We start from the raw sequence: 15661 nt of genomic DNA on the forward strand, positions 1-15661 counted from the left end.
TGCTGGGGTGTCTGAGCTCTGTCCAAGCTCCGTGACCTTGGAAAACCATTGAGCTTCCTGAACTCAGTTTCTTGTCCCATTCCCTTAGGATTTGCATGAAGACTCAATGATATTATGCCAAGGGCTTTACATGGCGGAAACTCTTGAACAACGATAGAGCAAAGAAGCCAGCAGGGCATCTACCAGCCAGTGACCTGTGTGTGGCCTTCTGCATCTGAGGGGCATTTGCCTGGAATCTGCCCCTTTGTTTGGGAAGGAAGGGGAAACCTCAGTGGTGGTTTTGGTGGAGGCCACGAAGCGACAGCAGATGTCCAGGGGAGGGCACTCTTCTCTCACAGCTCAGTGAGTCCTCCAAGGCCTTGCAGTGTAGCCTTGAAGAGGTGCAGCCAGTCTTTTAGGAACGCTGAGCCCGGGGCCAGCCATGGCCGTGGCAGAGCTGCATGGGCAGCACTCCTGGACCAATTCAGTGCCTGGTTCTTTAGGGCCACAGCAGCAGATGGCCACATTATTTTCGGGCTACACAGGCAGTGCATGTGGGTGACCGAACGTGTCATGTTTCAGCTGCTGCATGGGGGGCTAGCGTTGCGGGGATCAGCGCGCTTTTGAAGTAGGACTGTGATTCTCCCCATGGCTCTCTTTAACCTCGAGGATCCCTGGGGAGGCAGGATATGGCTCTGACGTTTTCCAGAATCAGGAAGGAAGTGGTTTAAATATTTGAAGCCACTCTCTGCTCTCCAGCCTGGAGCTCTCTCGAGCCCCTCATTCCAGGCATCCAGATTGCGTCCTCTCTTAGCCCACCCTGCCCTTGACACCCCTTACATCCTCCATATCCAGATCGCCGCCCCACATATCACTCTGTATTCCAAAAGCCTTTCCTTCTCCCTCTCTTTCTTCTGCATTCCCCCATTCACCATTAGCCATGATAATGGCTTGAGAGATTTCTCTTTTCACATATCAGGTTGGAAAACCGATTAGGTGGAAACTTTCAATACCTTGAACTCTAAAAGTGATGACACAGTGTCATTCTAGACACAATGTCATTATATTTTGTAATCTAACATTCATTGCAAGCTTGCTGCATACTAGAAATGCTGAGCACTCTAACTTCATCCCCACAATAGTTCCATAAGGCAGGTGCCATTACCGTTTCCATTTATAAATGACACAACATCAACCACAGAGGGTACATTTTCCCAGAGAGGGTAAATCAGTTCACTTACTTAGCATTTGGAGGTACTAAGTCTCTGACCCAGGTCTATTGTGTAGAAACTGTTCAAAAGAACCCTGATCCCCCCAACACTGGCTCCCCATGCAGCAGCTGAAACATGACACATTCAGTCACCCACATACACTGTCTGTGGGTTGTCTGCTGCTGAAATATAATGGGGCTGTCTGCTGCTGTGGCCCTGAAGAACCAGGCACTGAATCGGTCCAGGGATGCTGCCCAAACCCCACATCCTTAGCCACTGTTTCTGTGCTGTCTCTGTTGATGTCTGCTTGAGTCAGCTCACGCTGCCATAATAAAGTCCCACAGGCTGAGTGGCTTAAACTTTAGACCTTGATCTTCCACAGTTCTGGAGGCTGGAAGTCCAAGAACAAGGTATCTGCAGATTCACTTCCTGGTGAGGGCTCTCTTCCTGACTTGCAGACAGCTGCCTTCTTCCTCTGTCCTACAGTGTCTCTCACTTCTTATAAAGCCACTAATCCATCATGAGGAGCCTACCCTCATGACCTCATCTAATCCTGATTACCTCCTGAGATGGTTTGGCTGTGTCCCCACCCAAATCTCATCTTGAACTCCCACATGTTATGGGAGGGACCCAATGCAAGATAACTGAATCATGGGGGCAGGTCTTTCTTGTGCTGTTTTCATGATAGTGAATAAGTCTTATGAGAGCTAATGATTTTAAAAAGGGGACTTTCCCTGCACAAATACCTTTTCTTTGCTATTATGTGAGATGTGCCTTTTACCACCTTGATCGTGAGACCTCCTTAGCCATGTGGAACTGTAAGTCCATTAAAACCTTTTTTACTTCCCAGTCTCAGGCATGTCTTTATCAGCAGGATGAAAATGGATTAATATAGGAAATCAGTACCAATACAGTGGGGTGCTGATGAAAAGATACCACAAAATGTGGAAGCAACTTTGGAACCAAGTAACAGGCAGGAGTTGGAACAATTTAGAGGGCTGAGAAGAAGACAGGAAAATGTGGGAAAGTTTGAAACTTCCTAGAGACTTGTTGAATTACTTTGCCCAAAATGCTGGTAGCAATATGGACAATAAAGTCCAGGCTGAGGTTGTCTCTGATGGAAATGAGGAAATTTTTGGGAACTGGAGCAAAGGTGATTCTTGTTATATTTTAGCAAAGGGTCTGGCAGCATTTTGCCCCTGCCCTAGAGATTTGCGGAACTTTGAACTGGAGAGAAATGATGTAGGGTATCTGGCAGAAGAAATTTCTAAGCAGCAAAGCATTCAAGAGGTGACTTGGGTGCTGTTAATGGTGTTCAGTTTTATAAGGGAAGCAGAGCATAAAAATTTGGAAAATGCGCAGCCTGACAATGCAATAGAAAAAGAAATCCCATTTTCTGAGGAGAAATCCAAACCAGCTGAAGAAATTTGTGTAAGTAATGAGGAGCCAGATGTTAATTCCCAAGACAATGTGGAAAATGTCTCCAGGGCACATCTTCATGTCAGTCCTTCCCATCACAGGCCTAGAGACCTAGGAGGAGAAAGTGGTTTTGTGGCCCAGGGCCCAGGGTCCCCATGTGGTGTGCAGCCTAGGGATCTGGTGCTCTCCATCTCAGCTACTCCAGCCATGGCTGAAAGGGGCCAATGTAGAGCTCAGATTGTGGCTTCAGAGGGTGCAAGCCTCGAGCCATGACAGCTTCCACATGGTGTAGAGCCTGCCAGTGCACAGAAGTCAAAAGTTGAGGTTTGGGAACCTCTGCCTAGATTTCAGAGGATGTCTGAAAACACTTATATGTCCAAGCAGGAGTTTGCTGCAGAAGTTTGCTGCACTGTTAGGCAGTGCAGAAGGGAAATGTGGGGTCAGAGCCCCCACATGGAGTCCCTACTGGGATACTGCCTAATGGAGCTATGAGAAGAGAGCCAGTGTCCTCCAGACCTCAGAATGGTAGATCCACCAACAGCTCCCACTATACGCCTGGAAAAGCCACAGACACTCAAGGTCAGCTTGTGAAAGCAGCCAGGAGGGAGGCTGTACCCTGCAAAGCCACAGTGCCCAAGACCGTGAGCACCTATCTCTTTCATCCGTGTAACCTGGATGTGAGACATGGAGTCAAAGGAGATCATTTTGGAATTTTCAGATTTGACTGCCCTGCTGGATTTTGGACTTGCATGGGGCCTAAAGCCCCTTTGTTCTGGCCATTTCCTCCCATTTGTAGTGACTGTATATAGGCCTGGATGGTATCTAGGAAGTAACTAACTTGCTTTTGATTGTACAGACTCAGATTGCCTTGTCTTGGATGAGACTTTGGACTGTGGATTTTTGAGTTAATTCTTGAAATGAGTTTTAAGACATTGGGGAACTGTTGGGAAGGCCTGATTGGTTTTGATACATGAGGACATGAGATTTGGGAGGGGCCGGGGTGGAATGATATGGTTTGGCTGTGTCCCTATCCGAATCTCATCTTGAATTCTCATGTGTGTGGGAAGGACCCAGTGGGAGGTAATTGAATCATGGGGCCAGGTCTTTCCCATGCTGTTCCTGTGATAGTGAATATGTCTAATGGGAACTGATGTTTTTTAAAAGGGGACAAGAGAAGGAAGCTTCTTCTCTTGTCTGCCACTGTGTAAGACATGCCTTTCACCTCCCGCCATGATTGTGAGGCCTCCCCAGCCACATAGAACTGTAAGTCCATTAAAACCTCTTTTTCTTCCTGATCTCAAGTGTGTCTTTATCAGCAGCATGAAAATGAACTAATACACCGTCCAAAGGCCCCACCTCCAAATATCATCACATTGAGGTTGGCTCAGCAAGTCTGAAATCAAGGGGTGGACAGGTAACAGGAAAGATGGGCTCCTTCTAAAGACAGGTATAACCCCAGGTCTGAATCCCAGATCTGCCAGTTAGTGATGGGGTGAGCCTGGCCAAGTCACTTGGCCTCTCTGATCTTCTATGTCCTCCCCTAGAAAGCAAGACTGGTGATGATGATGGTGTGTGCCTCACACTGTAAGGGGTTGTTGGTGCAGGTACTGCCTGGCTCATGGTGAGGACTGAAATGTTAGCTCATGAACTACCCAAATGAGAGGGTCCAGTCTGGTTTCACCGGTCAGTGGATGGTGCTAATGATTCACTGTTGACGAGCACCCTTTGCTATTTACAGAAAGGTTTCCCATGACGGAGCTCAGCTGCAGTCACACTGCTCACTCTTCTACTGCCTCTAGAACCTAAACCCAGGGTTCAGGGGACTTCAGACAAGGACCATTGCATGGGGCAGCTCTATGGTGGAGTCACCATGGGAAAACCCAGCTTTGGAGGACAGCTCACAGGTGGTGACCACATTCTCCTTTGCAGTTTCTCAAAAAATGGTGAAAAGGCAAGATTTAGATTCAAATCCAACATGTATTTTTATGTACCAAGTTCTGGATTCTGTGCTAAATACTTTATTCACACATAAAATGTTATTTAATCCTTTTAGAGAGAAACAAATCTATTAGTAGAGACCAAGGCTCTAGAGGGTTTTTAAAACAAAAATAGATCAAACCTTACCATCAAGCAGGAACATATTATTCATTCTTCCCCCATCCTCTTCTCATCATCAGGGATTTCATAGTTATTTTCAAGATAGGATGGTTTGAAGGCCTGGATGCCAGCCTGAATCCATCTCTTTTACTCCTTTCTTTGTCTTGCTCAGTGAGTCTCAAATTTTGGAGTGTATAAAATTTGATGTACAGGCCTGAATAAACAAAACCCAAGGCCAGGGCACTGTATAGACAATGGAAACCACGAACTAAGGCTATTTTTGCCTTAAATGCTGACTTCAGTTACAAACCCTTTCTTTTAAATAGAACATCATGAGGATATCCACCCAGGAGGAAATCTCAGAATTCATCTAGTTGAATCTTCCCATTTTACAGATGGGAAGACTGAGTGCCAGAATGATCAGTTGGATTATGGTGGATTGCCACATTAATTATGGATAGAGCCGGGAATGTCTTAGTGGAATTGGGTTGTCTGCTGACCAAACATCTAAGCTGTGATTTGACTCAAAACTGCCAAGGGTTTTAAAAGAGTGCGACAGATTGGTTTTCTGGCTTCTCTCGCCAGGTTGTCAGGAAAACAATTGATTCTAGATTTGCCAGAGTATCCAGAGAGGTAGCCCCTGGCTGGGCAGCCTTAGAAAGCTTGTCATTGTCAAAATCCTTTGCTAAAGCTAGAATTCTGAATAATTTTCAGAGACAAACACTAGGTAAGATGAGTTGACAATGAAAAACATTCAGCTCCAATCCCTTTTTAAAAGTCTTCTTTCTTGCATGCTCTTTGTGGGTTTTCATGATGACAAGGCCACACAGCTCATGGGTCCATAGGGGAGCAGGCAGATTTTTCCTTGCTGCAGAGACAGAGAGCCCTTCTTTCCCATCCCTAGACTTTTATCAGAAGTCATAAGCTCAGTGCAGAAGCTCTGGGCAGATAAGAGCCTTAATTCAATTGTGTCAGGGCAATTATTTTTCCTGCTTAGACAATTCATTGTTGGATGCTAAGGGTCAGCAAGGGTTTGCAGCTGCTCAGGCGTGTCTGTGCTATCTTTTTGTCTTCAGGGTTACCACAATTGGAGCAAATGTTAGAACTCCTCTAGTGTCTCCAGGCCATTGCCCTCTGGGATGAATCTTTTTCCTTCCACTTGGCTCATCTGAGACAACTGTAAACTCCGCCTTCTTTTTATTAGCTAGGAGCAGACAAGGGCTAGAGCAATTTACTGATTAGATGGATTAACTCTTTAGCTAGGGAGAGTCCAACCCAGTGTGGGACATGCTGAGAATTCCGTATATAAATGTCTCAATAGCTGACACTCAAGGAAAACATTCCTCTTGGGAAGATATAAAGGACTCTCAGGCCAAATAATGCTGCACACATCTGTCTCCTGTCACAAGGCTTAGTACTATACTAAGTTGGTTACTGGTCCCTTGCTAATAATAACAAGGACAGTAATAATTGTTAACATTAGCAAGTCTTTGCCATGTGCCAGGCACTGTTCGAAGGGCTTTATATGTATGATCTGAATTTAATCTTCCCAGCAGCCCTGTTTGGCATGAAAAAAGTAGGATGCCCATTTCAGATATGAGGAAACTGAGGCACAGATGGGGTAAGTAACTTGTTCATACTCCTCTAGACTAGGAAGTACAGGAGACAGATCATAAGGACATGCTGTCTTCCTGTGTATATGGTATTAGTCCATTCTTGCATTGCTATAAAAAATAGCTGACACTGGGTAATTTACATAGAAAAGAGGTTTAATTGACTCAGGATTCTGCAGGCTATGCAGGAAGCATGATGCTGACATCTACTTGGCTTCTGGGGAGGCCTCAGGAAACTTACAATCATGGCAGAAGGTGAAGAGGAGCAGCACCTCACATGGGCAGAGAAGGAGCAAGGGCGGGGGAGGTGCCATGTACTTTTTTAAACAACAAGATCTCTTGAGAACTCATTCACTGTCATGAGAACAGCACCAAGGGGATGGTGCTAAACCATTCATGAGAAACTGCCCCATGATCACATCACCTCCCACTAGGCCCCATCTCCAACACTGGGTATTACAATGGAACATGATTTTTGGGTGGGGACACAAATCGAAACCATATCACATATGGAGTTTTGTTACAAGCGTTTGGGTTTCATCTTACCTCAAGGTTAGGTTTAACATCAGTAGATTGTAGATTCCCATCTTCCTTCACTGGGTCCAGAGCTACCTGGTCCAAACATAACTAACTTTGAATTCTTATGGAAGGATGCTTCACTGGATTGTGAAACCTAGAGGAGTTAGGGAGAGAAGAGTCTTTGGAGGGGATTTGCAGTGTTCTCAGAACAGTGGATGTGTTCTATCTCTGGCTTCTGGTACCCATGCATCGTTCTGCTGCTAACTGTGTCTGATCTTGCTTTCTCCCGCCCCCTGTCTGTGTGCCCTGGGAGAGACTTCACCTCTGACTTGGGGAGCATTTGATGTAGGTTTTAGCTGATCAGAGCATCATATTTTTAGACTATAATGATTGAGTCAAGGATGGGCCTAGGAGCCAAGGAGAACAGAGCAAGAGCCCCAGATGGGCATTCTGGCAAAGGAACTCTGTGCTCTTCCACTAGACTAGCATGTATGATGATGTCTAGTCTGGAGCTGTAGCAGCCATCTTGGCACCAGGAGGCAAGAGCTGACTGAGGATTTTGCCCAACCCAGGGGAAACAGAATCAGGAGAGGGAGAGGGAGAACCCCTCAAGTCAAGCTGTGTCTACCATGGATATTTGAGTCAGCTTACCCATGTTGCTTCATCAAGAAATTTTAATTGATACAGCGTGTCATGTATGAGTATAGTTTTATTAGCAGACATTTAGAAAATGGTTTGATGTGCAGACCTTTCCTTAGAAACCTCTTCTAACTCATCACTATGGTGAATGAAGCCCCATATTCTGGTTCACCATATACCAACCTGAAGTGCAAGGAGCAATGATTCCAGAGGAATTACTTCAATAGAAGGGGGGTTTCGTTTTACAGGAGGAGAATGAGGCACAGAGATATTATGTAAAGTATCCATAATTATAGTCAGGAATTGGAAGAACCAGATTCAAATGCAGGTACTCTGGGTCATGAATTCAAGCTTTTGATCACTATGCCTAATAAACACTTTTAACAAATCAAGACTATTTATTGAGGACTTACTATGGGTTCATTATGGAACACATCCATGAATAAGATGCCCAAAGTCCCTCCCTCATGATGTGAGCACTCAGGTGCTTATGCATGTGTGTGAAAAGATAGAAAATGAGGAATAAAAATAACAAGTAATGTTGGAAGGTGATGAGTCCTGTGAAAAAGAACAAATACACAAATGAAGGGAGACCAGGGCAGGGGCTTCCAGTTTTCAGTAGGGAGGTCAAAACGAGCCTCTTTGAGAAGAGGATTTGGAAGAGGTGAGCAACTTCCTTATAGGGATATCTGAGCAAAGAACATTTCAGATGCAGGAAATAGCCAGTGCAAGGCCCAGAGGCAGAAGGTGCCTGGTGTGCTCAAGGAGCAGCAGGGAAACCAGCAAAGTTGAAACCGGGTGTGCAGAACTCAATAAAAGATGAGGCTAGAGAAGTAATTCCGGATTGCAGAAAACACTGGCCCCTGCAGGATTCAGAGCAAAGGAGGGACATGGTCTGGCCGAGGCTGAGAAAGAGCCACCTGTCGATGGGTGTAGATGGGAAGTGTGGGCACAGGGAGACCCAGGTGAGAGATGATGAAAACTTGGTGCCAGCATTGGAGGTGGCAAGAGGTGGTCAGATTCTGAATATGTTTTAAAGAAGAAATAAAAGAATTTATAATAATTTGAGATGTGCAGCGGAAAGTGAGGCATCAAAGGTAACCATAAAGTGTTGGAGCAAACCTTGAGTAATTAAATACAACCCAATTCTTCTTTGAACTTCACTCCCGTGGCCAAGGAATCAAGAACCTCTTCTGTGCCTGGAGCTGCTTTTGATTCTGTTGTATCTGGAAGTGCCTCCTAGAATGAGTATGCGGCTTTTTGACAGAGTGTTCCTGTGTGAATCATTCCATTTCATTCCCATCACAATCCTGTGAGATTCTACTCCCATGTGACAACTAGGGAAACTGAGGTTCAACGAGATAGCTGTTCACCTGACCCAGCTCACACAGTTGATGAGCTGATGTTATCTATTCTGTTACGGTAGAAGAATATTCTGTTATTATGAAGTCACAGTAGAAGCAATTTCCTCCTGGTTGTAAAGGGGCTAATTGCACCCACCAGATCATTTTCATCCTCCATATAATCTATTGCTTTTAAGCTGTGAGCACTGAAAGAGATTGTTCTTCTGAAGTCTTATCTGTAAATACGCCATTTTCATTTGCTGTAGATTTCTACAACATCACGCCTTAAGATCTAAAATTTTTGTCCTTGCTTTTGCACAAAAATGTACCTATATTATGTTCTAGATTAAAACACCTAGCTTGGGGTTCGTTATCATTTTTTTGTTTGTTTGTGGCGACTGCTCTGTGACACACTTGTGTTTTCCTACTTTGATTTAAGTAACTTGATAAGCAAGACGTCGTTCCATCGCAAAGCTGAGGAATGGGTGGTTGGCAGAGATCATTTTAAAATCCAGAAACAATGTCGAAGTTACTTGGGAATGTACGTAATAGATCAAACCTGCTGTTGTCTGGAATTTCCACCCATATGTCGATGTCACTACTTGGGCAGCCAGAGGCTCTTCCTGCTGGAACAATTCCATAGTTGTGTTTTCATTGCCATTTTCCTGCAGAAGCTGAAGCTCCACTTTTTTGCATTCTCCCTGCTCTTTGAAGGGATAAGATGAAACACACACAGAGGCATGACTTTTTTTTTTTTTTTTAGGCTGCATTCATGCTGTGTCGAGGTCACAGATTTTAACCAAGTCAAGCAATGTGAATGTTGAGGCTTCAGGGAGATGGTTGTCTCCATCAGCTGTCAGCCTTGTTGATGTGTGTGCACCTTCTGCTGCCTCTTCCATGGGACCGTTCCCTCCCAGTGTCTCTGTGACTCCAGTTTCCTCATTGTAAATGACTGCGTTGTTGTAGAGAAGAGAATCACCCAAGCAGGTGTGTAGTCAAATGAATTTTTAAGCGAGGATTCCAAATACAGAGAAGTGGAGAGGCAACAGGACAGGCAAGGATGGAAAAGTGAAGGAGGTTTCTGCTTCTCCTTATGAAATAAATAGGCAATTCCAATAGAGTAATCCATTTCATGCCTGGATGGCTACAATCACCTGTAAATCGGACTGCAGCCTCCCTTCAAGCTCTCCTTCTTCCTGGCTATTCTATTTCTCTCAGATCAATCTTCCCAAATCATTTCTGAGGTACCCTTTCTTACTGAAAGCCCCCGGTGGGCCTGTATTATCTATGAGTCAAACACACACCCCTGGTCCTGGTGATCAAGGACAGAAAGTGATGGAATCCAACCTAAACCCATCCACGCTGGCACCCTCTCCTGGGGCCTTTTCTTCACCAGCTCCCAAGTGGCCCAGGATTCTTTCTTCATCTCTCAGCGATGACCACTGTGTGGCTGGTCCCTCGGAGGCTCCTTCCCAATAGGAACCCCCACCCATCCATTCCGATCCAGTCAAGGCCAGGGTCTGCCTTTCTATGACGACTTCTCCCTCCCCATTTCCAAGATGCTTTCCACAGGTCACTGCTCCTTTCTTATATTATAAATGTCCTGACGTAACTATTTCTGTAGTGAAAAAGCACCGTTTCAGACATTTGGTGCCACCTGTTTTGCTTTGCCTCATACTGTTTCCTTGGGGCAAGTCCGCAAATAGTGAAATGGCCTTGTGAAGACTGAGCAAAACATGGGACACTTCATGAACTGCTGTGCCATTCTTACACGGGTCTGTGCTAATCTTCTCTGTATCATTCTAATTTTCATATGTGCTGCTGAAGCAAGCCCCAAGGTGATGACCTCACCACACCACCTGTTCCTTTCTAGCTGCCTGCACTCTCTAGCCTCACTCAGCCTGGCACCGAATCAGGCACTGTTTTATCTGGGTTCAGTCTCATCTTCTTCATCACAGTCCAGGGTTGTTAAAGTCGGGGATCTTGCTTTCAGCCACGTTGTTAGTATCACATCGGTTATCACCATCCTAGGCACAGAATAGACACTGGTGAAACCCATATTTTGAAACTCACCAGAAAAAGAAGGAAAGATATTTTTTTATTTATCGCTTAAGCTCTCTGGCAAAGGACATCTTGGTATATTCACTGCTGGTATCTCTCAGTTCCTGAAGTCCCCTCAAACCCCTCAAGGGTGCCGGCAACATTTGGTGTGGGCAGTGCCTCTGGGGCCCTCTTGTGCAATAGTCACGTGTTCATTCATTCATTCTTCCATTCAGAAAGTGCACACAGAACATCTGCTCTGTTCTTGACGTGAAGATATAGTTCAGACAGAGACAAATCCAGCTTTCACGTGAAGCTTGTAGTCAGTCTTCTGTGGTTCGTGGGGAGCATTGGGGAGGGGAGAAAGGGAGACATAGCAAACAAGCTTCCCATTGAGACACAGCTCTGAGGGAAATGAAACACAGGTTGCAGCAGCGAGTGGATAGGGTGATGGAGTGGCCGTGGTGAGACCACAATAACAAGATTGGATCATCCAGGGGCATGTGAGGCTAGTCTCCTGGGAAGAGGGAACAGCAGGTGCCAAAGCTGGAAGGCAGGTCTTCTCTATCTCAGTGCTATTGACATTTGGGACTGGATAACCTTCTCCTGTAGAGAGTCATCCTGTGCATCCTGTGTTTGGCAGCTTCTCTGGCCTCTAGCCACTGGATGCCAGGAGCACCATCCTCCCCCTGCCCCATCCCGATTGTGACTATGTTGTTTCTGACTTAGTAAAAATGTGTGGTAATGGGGCTCGTGGGTCAATGGTGGCTCACAGAAAGATATGTCCATGTCCTATCCAAGCATTCCCAGGAAGCTGTGACAATGACCTTGATTGGAAAAGGGTCTTTGTAGAGGTAATTAAATGGATCTCAAGGTGAAATCACTCCGGATCGTCCAGGTGGGCTTAAATCCAGTGATAAGTGGAGACAAAGTGGGGGAAGACAAAGATACAGAAGAGAGGGCAATGTGAAGACAGAGGCAGAGAGCTGGGGACTCTGCCACAGGGAAAGCCAAAGCCGCCAGAAGCTGGGAGGGGCAAGGGACCATGGTTCCCTGGAGCCCTTGGGTGGAGCAGGGCCCTGCTGAAGCCTTACTCCAGCCTTCAGAACTGGGAGATAGTAAATTTCTGTTAAGTCACCCAGTTTGGGGTGACTTCTTACAGCAGCCACAGGAAAGGAATGCAGGGACAAAAGCATCCATGGAAGAACCATAACCCTCAGGCAATAAAGATCAGGGCAGGTTTGGGGAGCCATTACCTTCAGGCAACAAAGATCAGGGCAGGATTGAGGAGCCATGGGAAGGCAGGTGTAACTGCAGCCTAGGTCAGTGGAGTGAGGTGTTGGGGGTGCAGGGGTGGTGTGGGGGGTGCAGGGGTGGTGTGGGGGGTGGGGTGGGGTTTTGGGATTGGCAGGTCCTAGCTGGCCTTAGAAGCACCAGTAAGGAATTTAGGTTTTGTGGTAAGTGGGAGGTATATTAAGCATTGAGGCTTTCAGGCCAGTCAGTGACATGATCTGGCTATGTACGCAGCAGATTTTGCTCACTCTGTGGACTGTGTGTGTGGTGGAGCCAAGTGAAGCTGGGATTTTTTAGGATGACGTCCCAGCCGAAAAGGGCAGGAATTTCAGCCATGTGAGGCACGAAGACCTTTCTGTCATTTTGGGGTTCTCTACGTAAGGCAGCCAAAGATAGATGGTTCCTTCTCTAGAATTCCAACAGGAAAAGGCCTGCTATCTGGTATTCCATGTATCATAAAGGCAGAAGCCCTCCCCCTCCACCCCCTGCCTAGATGCTGAATTAATTGATTACATTTTAAGATGAAGAAACTGGCACTTTGGGAGGCCGAGGGGGGGCGGATCACGAGGTCAAGAGATCGAAACCATCCTGGCCAACATGGTGAAACCCCGTCTCTACCAAAAAAAATACAAAAATTAGCTGGGTGTGGTGGTGCTCGCCGGCAGTCCTAGCTGCTCAGCAGGCTGAGGCAGGAGAATTGCTTGAAGCCAGGAGGCGGAGATTGCTCTGAGCTGAGATTGTGCCACTGCACTCCAGCCTGGCACCTGGAGACCGGGCGAGACTCTGTCTCAAACCAAATAAACAAAAACAAAGATGAAGAAACTGAAGTCTAAAAGGAGAAGGTGGCACCTCAGGTCCGCAGACACAGAAGCGTTCATTGGCAGAGCGGGAATCTTAGCCCAAGCTCCGGATGTTCTTTCCTGATGTGCTTCCTTTACTTGTACAGAGCGGTGCATTTTAGCAAAGGCCTCATTTGAATTTTACAATGACCTAAGGAGAGACGTGGCACAAATATCACTTTTATTTTACAAATGCAGAAATATAATAAAAATTACAAAATAAAATAAGGAAAATCAGAGAGGTGAAGTGATTTTTCCAATGTCACACAGCTTTGAAGGGGTGGGGTTGCCAAACAACCTTGGTGTTCTAACCCTTGGTCTGATGTTCCTCCCTGGACTGCTCATGCTGGATCTCGGGAGAATGATGATGCAATTACCTAAATCTTACAAGTCTCCCAGCATCAGCCAGGCACGGTGGCTCACACCTGTAATCCCAGAACTTTAGGAGTCTGAGGTGAGCAGATCACTTAAGATCAGGCATTCCAGACAAGCCTGGCCAACATGGTGAAACCTCATCTTTAGTAAAAATACAAAAATTAGCCAGGTGTGGTGGCGGGCATCTGTGATCTCGGCTACTCAGGAGGCTAAGACAGGAGAATCGTTTTAACACCGGTGTCAGAGGTTGCAGTGAGACAAGATCTACACACTGCACCCCAGCCTGGGTGACAGAGTGAGCCTCCATCTCAGAAAAAACAAAAGTCTCCCACCATCTCTTTGCCTCCAGTGACCTCTTTCCGACTGAAAAGTTTTCAATTTATGATTATACGTTGTTCCTTGCCCTTTAGGCAAGTTCAATTTCATTGTCCAGACACAAAAACTATTTCACAGTGAGAACTGCACACACAAAAAAGAAATGAGGAAGCGGTTTAACATAGGATATGCCAGATGTGAAAACAGTTTACCAGTAACAGGGGGTCCGTGAAGCCTATATATGTTTTCCAATAGCTGAGAAAAAGTATCCCCCTTTACTGATTTTTTTTTGTCTGAGTGTGTGTTTTGTACAATATAAAGGTTCACATGACACTGGAGCCGTGGTAAAGCCAGGAGGCCAGGAAATCTGACGCTAATGGTGACGGGATATTTCCCACTCACTCAGGGGAAATGAGCAGTGCCTGCTATGCCTTCATCCATATCCATACGAGCGCAGAAGTGCTCCGGGGTCTTCTCACCTTCCCCCATATCCTTGACAAGAGATTACGCTCTAAATAAATCTAAAATGCTTTCACTTGACTCAGGAGCCTTGCTCCGAAAGAATGCATGGAGTTAAGAGAGAAAGGCTGTTTTTGTGTACGTATCCAGTCTGCAAATTTGATCACTAGACATATATGAAGCCCACACTGTGTGCCAGGCTCTGAGTAGATGCTAGGGACACCCTGGCAGAGAGGAGACTTGGGCACTTGGCTCATGGGTTGGGCTACCACCTGTTTATCTTGGTAGCCTACTGCTCGGAACAGAGTCCAGCACACAGGGACGCACATGGTACCTAATCTGTGGAGCTGAATTTGTTGAAGTTGCCTTCACAGTTGAATGGGTCTTTGTGCCTGGCTAGGAAGGCCTGAAAGCAGCTGTGTAGTTGGAGGCCAGATAATAGAGAAGCCAGACACATTTTTGGAGTTGTTCTGTCTGGAGTGAGGAGAGATTTGAGGAAGGGTGCGAATGTTGTGAGCTCCCTGGGTCCGTTCATGATGCTGGGAGGACCCAGTGGTCCTGGCAACACTGAAGGGGATTTGAGGGCAGGAGGGAGCCAGAGTCCAAGTTTGCGAGACGATGCCAAGCATCAAATCTGAAGATCCCGGGAGGCTGAGTGGGATTGCAGCAGAAAAGTCTAAGGTGAGGCAGAGCTCAGTGAAGGGAGCCAGCAGGGCAGTGAGCTCTGTGCTCAGTCTGTGAACAGCAGGAGGGCAAGAGCTTCCTTTTTGTGTGCTGAGGGGCAGAGCAGTTTCTCAGGGTATAAGGTGGTACTGCGCCATTTTGTGCTTTGGTGCACAATGCCGCCAAGGGGTGCTGGTGCCTGAGGCTGGCAGGAAGATCTCTCCGTGGTCAGCCAAGGGGGAAGATCTGCTCAATGAGTTCTCCAGCCTCTTGGCTTCAGGACAGGAGGAAGGAGAAGAGGGAGTCAGGCTGTGCTAGTTTGTTAGGACTGCTATAGTGATCCTACAGACTGGGTGGCTCCTTTCTTCCCTCCTTCCTTCCTTCCTTCCTTCCTTCCTTCCTTCCTTCCTTCCTTCCTTCCTTCCTTCCTTCCTCTTTCCCTCCCTCTGTCCCTCCCTTCCTCCCTCCTTCTTCTCTTTCTCATTCTTTCTCTTTCTTTCTTTCCTTTCTCTCCTTTCTTTCCCTTCCTTCCCTCCCTTTCCTTCCCTCCCTCCCTCCCTCTCTCCCTCCCTTTCTTCCTTCTTTTTTCTCTTTCCTTTCCTTCCCTTTCTTCTTTCTTTCCTTTCTTTCCTTTGTTTCCTTCCTTCCCTTCCTTCCCTCCTTTTCCCTCCCTCCCTTCCTTTCTTCCATCTCACTCTCACCCAGGCTGGAGTGCAGAAGCCCAATCTCTGCTCACCGCAACCTCCACATCCCAGGTTCAAGGGATTCTCCTGCCTCAACCTCCTGAGTAGCTGGGACTAGCATCATCACGCCCAGCTAATTTTTTTGTATTTTTAGTAGAGGCGGAGTTTCACCAT

General features: G+C 46.4%; 1 protein-coding gene and 1 non-coding gene across 4 annotated transcripts in view; one reads left to right on the forward strand and one right to left on the reverse strand.

Moving 5' to 3' along the window:
• Positions 1-15661, forward strand: part of KAZN (kazrin, periplakin interacting protein) — a 1282700-nt gene that overhangs the window by 234011 nt on the left and 1033028 nt on the right. The gene's annotated exons all lie outside the window — the stretch shown is intronic.
• Positions 10551-10652, reverse strand: LOC118143404 (U6 spliceosomal RNA). Its single transcript, XR_004727625.1, has one exon. It is a non-coding gene; the product is annotated as a U6 spliceosomal RNA (small nuclear RNA).

The sequence above is a fragment of the Callithrix jacchus genome, chromosome 7 (assembly GCF_049354715.1).
Source record: "Callithrix jacchus isolate 240 chromosome 7, calJac240_pri, whole genome shotgun sequence".
NCBI classification, from domain to species: Eukaryota; Metazoa; Chordata; class Mammalia; order Primates; family Cebidae; genus Callithrix; species Callithrix jacchus.